The 11,086-nt window shown below is 37.9% G+C and overlaps 1 non-coding gene across 1 annotated transcript; it reads right to left on the reverse strand.

The window, feature by feature from the left end:
- Positions 1–10,690: 10,690 nt before the first annotated feature.
- Positions 10,691–10,797, reverse strand: LOC118975243 (U6 spliceosomal RNA). Its single transcript, XR_005064029.1, has one exon. It is a non-coding gene; the product is annotated as a U6 spliceosomal RNA (small nuclear RNA).
- Between the last annotated feature and the right edge of the window lie 289 nt (positions 10,798–11,086).

Here is an 11,086-nt window from a genome sequence, read left to right on the forward strand (position 1 = left end):
AATAAAGAAAATACTGATAGGAGAAAATGAATAAGGAAACAAAGAGTCACAGGACTTGTCAGAACAGGGTCAAAATCTTTACATGGTTATTAAGAACTAAGATAAAAGCACTGATGGGGTTAAAACACATGTTTCAATACAGCACCACCGAAGGATGGGCAGGCCACCAGAGACCCCCTGCTAGTGCCCCAACATTAAAGGGCTACAGACAAGTCTGTTCTACTTACCTGAGTTTGGAAAAATAAAAAGTTGGAACACAGAGATTACAATGAGAAATTGAACCAACAATAGTTTGAGGCAGCACTTAGGCTGGTTAATCAAGTTACTACTCCTTGATACAGGATCAACACCCCCCAGCCCACACACAAATATCCCCCACTCCTGGGAATACACTGTGATACAAAAATCAACTAGTGAAGCCTAGACTGGGGCTACAATTAGATTGAGAGAATGCAAAAACGTAATGGTTAATAACATAAAATATGGAATGTTTAAGCAGGTATTGTGTAAAAAAAAGTTGTCTCTCCTTTACCTAAATGTAATTAAAAGATCTGATTTATTTATTTTTGAGAGAGGAGAAGGAAGGAAGGGAGGGAGAGAAACATGTATTGGTTACCTCTCCCCCATACCCCAATCGGGGACAACCTGGTCCACAAACTGGCCCACAACCCAGGCATGTACCATGACTAGGAATGGAACCAGTGACCTTTCAGTTTATGGGACTATGATGGACTTACCGAGCCATGCCAGCCAGGGCCTCTACCTGAATGTTTAATGGGAATGGATATTATGTTTGGCTGTGAAACATTTCTCCTACCAGTACTGTAATACAAAAGCTTATTGATTAAATTCCAATGAAGGCTAGAAATAGGTATATTCAAAAGGTTGATGAAATTAAGGTAAAGATTAATAAGCTAATTGGTATATTTAAACATGTATCATATAAAGTGATTCTTTCTTTTACTTGATCATATTAAGGGAATAGAAACTTTCTCTAGTTGGGAAATATTACCCCTACCTCATGTTGTAAAACAAGGCCTGCAAAAACACCCTTCAAACAATAGTAATTAGACTTGCTAAATGGGAATCAGTCAGACTGCCTGAGCCCACCGAGTATAGAATAGAAACTAGAGGTTTCGCCCAGAAGATAAAAGGAACAGATAAAAAAAAACATAACTTTGATACTTTCTCTGTGTCTTTATGATGTAGATTTTCTACTTTCATTTTCTCTAAGACCTAAGAATCATCCCTTAAAATGCAAATTTTTCCTTAAAATGCATTTACCAAATCCTGGAAATCAAAAAAATCTTGTGTCTTCTCTACAAATATTAGTAATTCTGTTTGAGTTTATTTCTGTAGTCTCTTTGTGTTTATCTGTGCATTTTATATGTACGAAATGGCATTTTCTACCTACAGATGGCATTACTAAATAAAAAAATAATTTATAAGAAGCTTTATTTAAGCAGCTTAAAGGAATTAAGTGCTTATATGAATTAAGAAATATAACAAACTAAGTCAAATTTTTTTTGGTTTTGAGAAAATGTTTGGTATTAAGACTAAGTGTTTTTTATTTAATTAAAACAGACATGTCTTTAAAGTTATCCATATATAATATTTTCATTTTACCTGGGTTTATGAAAATAAGTTCATGTTATCTCTGTTACAAAATTTGTCATCAGGAAAAGCAGGTTAGACTATAATTGACTTCAGTGTCTCAGAGTTTTCAGAGATAACACAAACTTAATTATTAAGAACTAATCAAAGGATGTAAGTAAGTAAAAAGGTTTGGGGTAAACTTTAACAATAATTATATGAGTTATGTGGTAGGCAGCTGGACAGACAGCTGGAACTTAGGAAACCCTAAGTTCCAAGGACCCTTCTTTTGCCTCTGTAACTTGTCTTCAGAGACCATTTCTCATACTGCTCACTTCTACTTGGTGACTTTGTAAACTTTCTGTTGTGGTTTGAACCTTGTCTCCAAATTCTTTCCCAGCAAGAACTGAAGTATGGAGGTTGCTGAATGAAGGTCAAGTCTGACCCCACAGATCTAATAACATCAGTGCTGATTTTGCACCAACAGTTATAATATATACACTGAAAAATCATTTCCCAAAATCTTTTGGTATCCTGAAACTTTTGTTTTATTATTTTTTATTTAATTATTGTTCAAGTACAGTTTTCTGTCTTTTACTCCCATCCCAGCCCACCCTCCCCAGTGCTCCCCACCTCCCTCCCATTTTCACCCCCCTTAGTTTTTGCCCATGTGTCCTTTATACTTGTTCTTGTGAATCCTTCCCCTTTTCTCCTGAAATTCTCTCCCCTTTCCCCTCTCTTGGCTATTGTAAATAACACTGTAATAAATAGAGGGTGCATATATTCTTTTGAATTAGTGCTTCAGGATTCTTAGGGTATATTCTCAAAAGTGGAATCACTGGGTCAAAATGCAGTTCCACTTACAATTTTTTGAGGAAACTCCATACTGTTTTCAGCAATGGCTGTACCAGTTTTCATTCCCACCAGCAGTGTACTAGGGTTCCCTTTTATCCACAACCTCTTTAGCACTTGTTTGTTGATTTATTAATGATGGCAAATCTGGCAGTGTGAGGTGATACCTCATTGTGGTTTCAATATCCATCTCTATAATGATTAGTGATGTTGAGCATTTTTTTCATATGTCTATGGGTCACCTGTATGTTCTCTTTAGAGAGGTGTCTATTCAGGGCCTTTGCCTATTTTTAAATTGGATTGTTTGTGTCCCTGGTGTTGAGCTGCGTAAGTTCTTCATATATGTTCTAAATTAAACCCCTGTCATATATATCATTGGCAAATACATTCTCCCAATGTGTCTTTGCTTTCACTTTGATAATGGTTTCTTTAGCTGTGCAGAAGCTTTTAAATTTGATGTCCCATTTGTTTATTTTTTCATTTTCTTCCCTTGCCTTGGGAGATATATCAGCAAAAATATTGTTACATGAAATGTCTGAGATTTTACTGCCTAAGTTTTCTTCTAGGACTTTAATTGTTTTGCAACTTACATTTAAGTCTTTTACCCGATTTGAGTTTATTCTTGTGAACGGTGCAAGTTGGTGACCTAGTTTCATCTTTTTTTTTTTGCATGTACCAGTTGAGTTTCCCTGATTTTTTTAATGGCTGGCACCTTTTAAGAAAGATATTATTTATTTATCTTTAGAAAGGAAGGGAAGGAGAGAAATATCAACGTATGGTTGCCTCTCATGAGTCCCCCGCTGGGAACTGGCCCGCAACCCAGGCATGTGCCCTGACTGGGAATCGAACCGAGATCGTGTGGTTCGCAGGCACTAGCTCAATCCGCTGAGCTAAACCAGCCAGGGCTCCCTGAAAAATTTGATTGAAGAGACTGTCATTCCTCCATTGTATGTTCTTCCCTCTTTGTCAAATATTGACCATAAAAACATGGGTCTATTTCTGGGCTTTCTGCCCTGTTCCATTGATCCTATATGCCTGCTGTTATGCCAGTAGCAAGCTGGCATAATTACAATGGCCTTACAGCACACTTTAATCTCAGTTATTATGATACCTCCAACTTTGTTTTTCTTTCTCAAGATTGCTGAGGCTATTTAGGGTCCTTTGTAATTCCATGTAAATTTTTGAAGTGTTTGTTCTAGATCTGGAAATATGACATTGATATTTTTATAGGAATTGCACTGAATCTATAGATTGCTCTGGTTTGTATGAACATTTGCATGATGTTAATTCTCCCAATCTGTGAACATAGTATATGCTTCTACTTATTTGTACCTTCCTCAGTTTCTTTCTTCAGTGGCCTATAGTTTTCTGACTACAAGTCTTTTACTTCCTTGGTTAAATTTATTCCTAGATACTTTATTTTGTTGTTGTTGTAACAGTAAATGAAATTGTTTTCCTAGTTTCTCTTTATGATAGTCCATAACTGGTATATAGAAATGCCATCAATTTCTGGATATTGATTTTGAATCCTGCTACTTAGCTGAAGTTATTTATTAGGTCTGGTGGTTTTATTAGTGGATTCTTTGGGATTTCCTATGTATAAAATCGTGTCTTCCGTCAATAATAACAGTTTTACTGCCTTCATTTCTTTTTGGATGCCATTTATTTCCACTTCTCTTCTGATTGCTGTGTCTAGGACTTCAGTACTATGTTGAATAAGAGTGGTAGAAGCAGCCATACCTGTCTTGTTCCTGATCTAAGGGAAACCCTTTTAGTTTTTGTTCATTGAGGGCAATGGTAGCTCTAGGTTTTTCATACCTGGCCATTATTATGTTGAGGTACAATCACTTTTTTCCCCTCTTTGCTGAGAATTTTTATCATAAATGGGTGCTAAATTTTATTGAATGCTTCTTCTGCATTTATTATATAATAATCATGTGATTTTTTAAATCTTTTATTTTGTTTATGTGATGTATCCCATTTATTGATGTATAAGTATTACACCAAACATGTATCCCTAGGATAAATTCCACTTGATCATGGTGTATGATCATTTTACTCTATTGCTGGATCTGGTTTGCTACTGTTTTGTTTAGGATTTTAGAATCTGTGTTCATCAGGAATATATTGACCTCTAATTTTCTTTTTTGTTGTGTCTTTATCTGGTTTTGGAATTAGGATAATACTGCCCTTATAAAAAGACCTTAGAAGTCTTCCCTCCTCTTGAATTTTTTGGAATAGTTTGAGGAAGGATTGATGTTAATTCTTTGTTGAATGATTGGTAAAATTCTCCTGTGAAGCCATGAGTATAGGACTTCTGTTTTCTGAGGTTTTTTTTTAATACTACTTCAATTTCGTAAGTTGTTTTCGGTCTATTCAGGTTTTCTGAATTTTTCTGATTCAATTTTAGAAGATTTTATGTTCCTAGAAATTTATCTATTTTGCCCAGGTTGTTTAATATCTTGGCATATAACTGGTCATATTTTCTTACAAGCCTTTGTATTTTTGTGATATCAGTTGTGACTTCTCTTCAATTTCTGATTCTTATTTTAATTTGGGTCATCACTTCTTTCCCATATGAATCTAGTTAAAGATTCCTCAATCTTCTTTATCTCTCAAAGAATGAGCTCCTGGTTGCATTGCCCTTTTGAATTTTTTTTTTTTTAGTCTGTATGTCATTTATTTCCACTCTGACCTTGATTATTTCTTTTCTTCTACTTACTCTGGACTTTGTTTGTTATTGGTTTTTCTAGCTCTTTAAGGTGCAGTGTTAGATTGTTTATCTGAGATTTTTCTATTTTGTTGAAGTAGGCCTGTAATGCTATGAACTTCCTCTCAGGATTGCTTTTGCTGTGTCCCATAGATTTTTGGTTGTTGTATGTTCATTTTCATATTTCCAGCTAATTTTTGATATCTTCTTTGATCTCATTTGATAACCTATTCATTATTTAATAGCATGCTATTTAGCCTCCATGTGTTTGAATGATTTTGAGTGTTTAATGAAGTTGATTTCTAGTGTCATGCCATGTGATTAAAGAAAATGCTTGTTATGGTTCCAATCTTCTTGAATTTGTTAAGCTTTATTTTGAATCCTAACATGTGATCTACTTTTGAGAATGTTCCATATGCACTTAAGAATGTATATTCTGCTTTGGGATGAAATGATCTGCAAATATCAATTAAATCCATTTGATCAAGTGTTGCTTGTTATTTAAGGTTGCTGTTTCCTTGTTGACTTTTTGTCTGGAAAATACATCCACTGATGAGAGTGGGGTTCTAAAATCCCCTACTATGACTATATTGCTGTTGACCTCTTCCTTAAAGTGAACCAATATTTTCTTTATATATGCAGTTGCTCCTAATTGGGTGCATATACATTTATAAGGGTTACAGCCTCTTGTTGGAGCTATGTCTTTAGTAGTATGTAGTAACCCTCTTTGTCTCTTCTTATGGCCTTTGTTTTGAAGTCTATTTTATCAGATATAAGTATTGCTACCTTAGCTTTTTTAATTTTTAATTCCATTTGCATGGCATATTTTCCTCCATGCCTTCACTTTTAGCCTATGTAAACCTTTTGTTCTGAGGTGGTGTCTTGTAGACAGCATATATAAAGGTTATTTTTCTTATCTCTTCAGCTACCCTATGTCTTTTGATTGGAACATTTAATCCACTTACATTTAAGGTTATTATAGATAAGTACTTATTAATTGCTATTTCATTCCTTTATGCCTATGTTCCCCTCTTTCTCTATTTCATCTTTTCCCTTAAGCAGGTCCTTTAACATCTCTCTTGCAATGTTGGTTTGGTGGTAATGAAGTCCTTTAGCCTTTTTGTTGTTGTTGTTCTGTAAACCTATTTCATTTCCAATTTTAAATGCTGCCCTTGCTAGGTAGTATATTCTTGGTTGCATTTCTTTATTTTTCATTTAATTTTCATATTTATTTTTACCTTGACTATTTCTTGCCACTCCTTTCTGGCCTGAAGTGTTTCTGTTGAGAAGTCAGCTGACAGCCTTATCAGGGCTCCCTTTTAGGTCACTAACAGTCTCTTGCTGCCTTTAAGATTCTCCTTGTCTTTACCCTTTTGCCGTTTTAATTACTATGTGTCTTGGTGTTGGTTTCTTTGGGTTCATCTTTATTAGGACTCTCTGTGCTTCCTAAAATTGTGTGACTTTTTTCTTCACCAGGGTAGGAAAGTTTTCTGTCATTATTTTTTCAAACAGGTTCTCTATCTATTGCTCTCTTCTTCTGGTACCCCTATGATGCAGATATTGTTATGTTTCATGTTGTCCCAAAGATCCCTAAAGTATCCTCTTGATTTAAAATGTTTTTTCCTTTTGTGCTCTGATTGATTTTTTTCTACCATATCTTCTAATTTGCTGATTTGATCCTTTGCTTCATCCAACCTACTGATTATTTCTTCCAGTTATTATCTCAGGCATGTTTTTCTTTATTTCTGGAAGATTCTTTTTTATGATTTCTATGTCATTTTTCACATTGTTGAGTACCCTATAACCATTATTTTGAAATCTATGTCTGATAAATTGCTTGCCTCTGTTTCATTTACCTCTTTTTCTCGAGATTCCTCATGCTCTTTCATTTGAGTCCTGTTTTGTTGTTTCTCCATTTTGGCTGTCTCTTTGTTTGTTTCTATGTACTAAATAGAACTATTATGACTCCCAGATTTGATGTGGTGGCCTTCTGTAATATGTGTCCAATGGAACCCAGGGGTGCAGTCTCCCTGACTACCTGAGCTGGGTACTCCAGGAAATGACCCTTGTGTGAGTTATGTGGCCCTCCTGTTATAAATGGTTGTTGATTGCTGTTGTCCCTTTCATAGTTTAGCTTGGCTCTCAGGGTGGTTCACTATGAGGCTCAATATGACTACATTATGTAAATTGTTGTACAGATGCTGACAGAACAAAATAGGACAAACCAAGAAAAAGAAAAAACTGAAAAGAATTCAACAACAACAAAAACACTCAAAAAAATCAATAAAAAAATAGAAAAAAAAGAGGCAAAAAACCACCACAGTCAAACAAAAAAATAATTTAAAATTTTTTTAAAAGACAAGAAAAACAGAACTAAAAAAGAAAAGACAGAAAAGAGAATACAAAAGGAAAGAAGAAAGAGAAAAGTGAGAAAAATATTATAGTAAGAATAAAATATATTTTAAAAGGAGAAAAATTAACAATGAACTAAAATAGGAAAGAAAATGGGAAGAAAAAATAAAAAAGAGAAAAACAGAAGAAGAATAGGAACCAGAATAAGAGATATGAAAGCAAAAAAAAAAAAAGAGAGAGAAAACAGAACAAAATGAAGTAGAAAAGAGAAAATAAAGATAAAAAAGAAAAATGTGTCGCTTGCTCAGCAGTGTGTTGTGCCTGGTGCCTTCAGTCTCTGGATATGCAGACTGTGGAGTTCCTTGAACCCTGCCCCAATGTTGTCTGAAGCTCACCAGTTGTTATGCAGATCTAGAGCCTCCCAAGAGGTTCTCTATTGCAAGCCAATGTCAGACGCTGTTCCTACCCAGCACTCAGCAAGTTTCTCAAGGTGGAGTTTCTAGCAGACCAGTAGACAAGGTCTCAGGAGCCCAGAAGTTGGGTCTCCCTTGGGTTTTGCCCTTTGAATGTGCTGCTCTGAGTTGTTGTTTCTTCCCTCACAGAAATGCACTCAAGGGGTGTAACCAGGACCTGGCAGGGGTGACTCAAAGTGAGTAGGGGGTACCCTCTCTGTAGGAGGCAGGGGAAGGCACTTTTTGTCTTTCCAGTAGCTGTGTGGGTTGAACTCTCTGGGGAGCTCAGTTCTGCTTCCCTGTATTGTACCCACAGAGCTCAGTGTCCCCCATGACTCCCTAGTAGAAGCCTGCCTGGGAGACGCAGTTGCAAAAACCTAGCTCTGCAAGTCTTACTGCACCACCCACCCACACAGGAGGAGATGGGACAAAACAAGAAAAAAGCAAAAACAGAGATAGCAGGGCAGGACCAAAACTCCCAGCTCCATCCAGTCTCAGAGTGGGCAAAAGGTCCCACTCCCTTACACTGTCTAACCAAGCAGAGCAGGGCCAGATTTCCAGCCCAGCTCCTCTGTATCCCTTTGCCTTGGGACAGACATAGCATCTCAGTAGTGGGGGAAGGGCCAGTGCCCATGCTCTTGATGTGGGCAAGAATAGTCCTCTCCTCAAGCCTCACCACCCAACTCCAGCCTGCTGGAGAACAGAGGGCCCTTCATATTCACTGCTGGGTATATGGAGCAGGCCCCTCCTAGGCCCCTCCAGCAGTCACAGATCAGGGTAAACTTCCCAGGCTGGTATTGGAACAATGGGCTGGCTCCTTCCCTGAGATGATGTGCTTGGAATCTCCCAGGTAGGATGGAATTCCCCCCTGCTTCATACTGACCAATGCTACACAAGCTCCCCTTCCCATCTTTTGTTGCTCTGGATTGGGGACCCCTGAGTGGGGCTCACACCCCACACTCTCAGTGAGAAGGAGCTCTGCTGCCACAATACCGCTCTGGCTTCCCAGTCACAGATCTATGCAAGAGGCTCACTCTCTCTGTGTCTCCTCCTGTCTTCCTCTGTGCTCCTGCTTACAGATTCCTAGATAAGCTACACTTCAGCTGGCTTTTCAAGTTGATTGCTCTGCAGTTTAGCTGCATGTCCATTCTGGGGCTTGGAGCAAGCAGATGTAGCTTCCATGACTCTGCAGTCATCTTGGAATCCCCTTCTTTGTTACACTGAAAGTACAGTCCTTTTGATCTACCTCATATCAAAATCTTAGAAATTAGGTTACAGTCTGTACATAAGAGATTCAAATTTGAAACTGATGCCAGGACTGACCTTCCGGTGCTGCTGCCTGACCTCAGTGGGGCCTCCACATGCCCTCCTTTCCCTCCCTGGCTCAGGTATGCATCAGACTTCTTCACAGAGTTGCGGGCAGCAGCTGGGCGGCACTTGCTGTCCCCTCTCCACACCCTCAAGATTCAAATTGTATTTCTTTTTTTTATTTTATTTTTTAAATTTTTATTTAATTCTTGTTCAAGTACAGTTTTATGTCTTGTAGTCCCAGCCCTGCCCCCCAGTGCTCCCCACCTCCCTCCCATCTCCGCCCCCCACCTTACTTATTGTCCATGTGTCCTTTATACTTGTTCATGTAGGTCCTTCCCCTTTTCCCCTGTGATTCTCTCCCCTCTCCCCTCTGGACCCTGTCAGCACGTTCTGTATTTCAGTGTCTTTGGTTATATTTTGCTTGCTTGTTTGTTTTGTTGTTTAGATTCCTGTTAAAGGTGATAATATATGGTATATGTCTTTCACCACCTGGCTTATTTCACTCAGCATAATGCTTTCCAGTTCGATCCATGATGTTGCAAAAGGTAGGAGCTCCTTCTTCCTTTCTGCAGCATAGAATTCCATTCTGTAAATGTACCATAGCTTTTTGATCCAGTCATTGACCGATGGGCATCCAGGTTGCTTCCAACTCTTGGCTATTGTAAATTGTGCTGCTGTGAACATTGGGGTGCATAGGTTCTTTTGGTTTGGTGCTTCAGGGTTCTTAGGATATACTCCTAACAGTGGAATTGCTGGGTCAAAAGGCACATTCATTTTTAGTTTTCTTAGAAAATTCCATACTGTTTTCCATAGTGGTTGTAGCAGTCTGCAATCCCACCAACAGTGAACTAGAGTCCCCTTTTCTCCACAACCTCTCCAACACTTGTTGTTTGTTTCTTTGTTTATGGTAGCCATTCTGACTGGTGTTAAGTGGTATCTCATTGTGGTTTTAATTTGCATCTCTCTGATAGCTAGTGATATCGAGTATCTTTTCATGTGTCTCTGTATCCTCTGTATGTCCTTCATGGCAAAGTGTCTGTTCAAGTCCTTTTTCCATTTTTTAATTGGGTTGCTCGTCTTCTTTGAGTGGAGTCGTGTGAGTTCTTTGTATATTTTGGAGATTAAACCTTTGTCTGAGGTGTCATTGGCAAATATGTTTTCAAAAACAGTTGCTTCTCTTTTTATTTTGATACTGTTTTCCTTGGCCATGCAGAAGCCTTTAAGTTTGATGAGATCCCATTTGTTTATCCTTTCCTTTATGTCCCTTGCTCTAGGGGACATATCAGTAAAAATCTTGCTGCGTGGAATATCTGAGATTTTCCTGTGAATGCTCTCCTTTAGGGCTTTAATGGTTTCCCGGCTTATATTTAAGTCTTTTATCCACCTTGAATTTATTTTGGTGTATGGTGTAAGTTGGTGCAAAAATATGGAACGCTTCACAAATTTGCATGTCATCCTTGTGCGGGGGCCATGCTAATCTTCTCTGTATCATTCCAATTTTAGTATATGTGCTGCTGAAGCAAGCACCGAAGGTTCAAATTTTATTTTATTTTTTATTTTTTATTTATTTTTTAATTTTATTGATTATACCATTACAGTTGTTCTATTCCCCCCTTCATTCCCCTCCATCTGCACACTCCCTCCCCCACCATTCTCCCCACCTTAGTTTATAACCACGTGTCTCAAGTTCTTTAGATTCTATATTTCCCCCACTATTCTCACCCTCCCCCCTATCTATTTTCTACCTACCCTCTATGTTATTTTCTGTGCCTTCTCCCCCCTTCTCCTCCTCCCACTCCCCTGTTGCTAACCCTTC

The sequence above is a fragment of the Sturnira hondurensis genome, unplaced genomic scaffold, assembly GCF_014824575.4.
Source record: "Sturnira hondurensis isolate 20B ecotype Veracruz unplaced genomic scaffold, ASM1482457v3 Scaffold0020184, whole genome shotgun sequence".
NCBI classification, from domain to species: Eukaryota; Metazoa; Chordata; class Mammalia; order Chiroptera; family Phyllostomidae; genus Sturnira; species Sturnira hondurensis.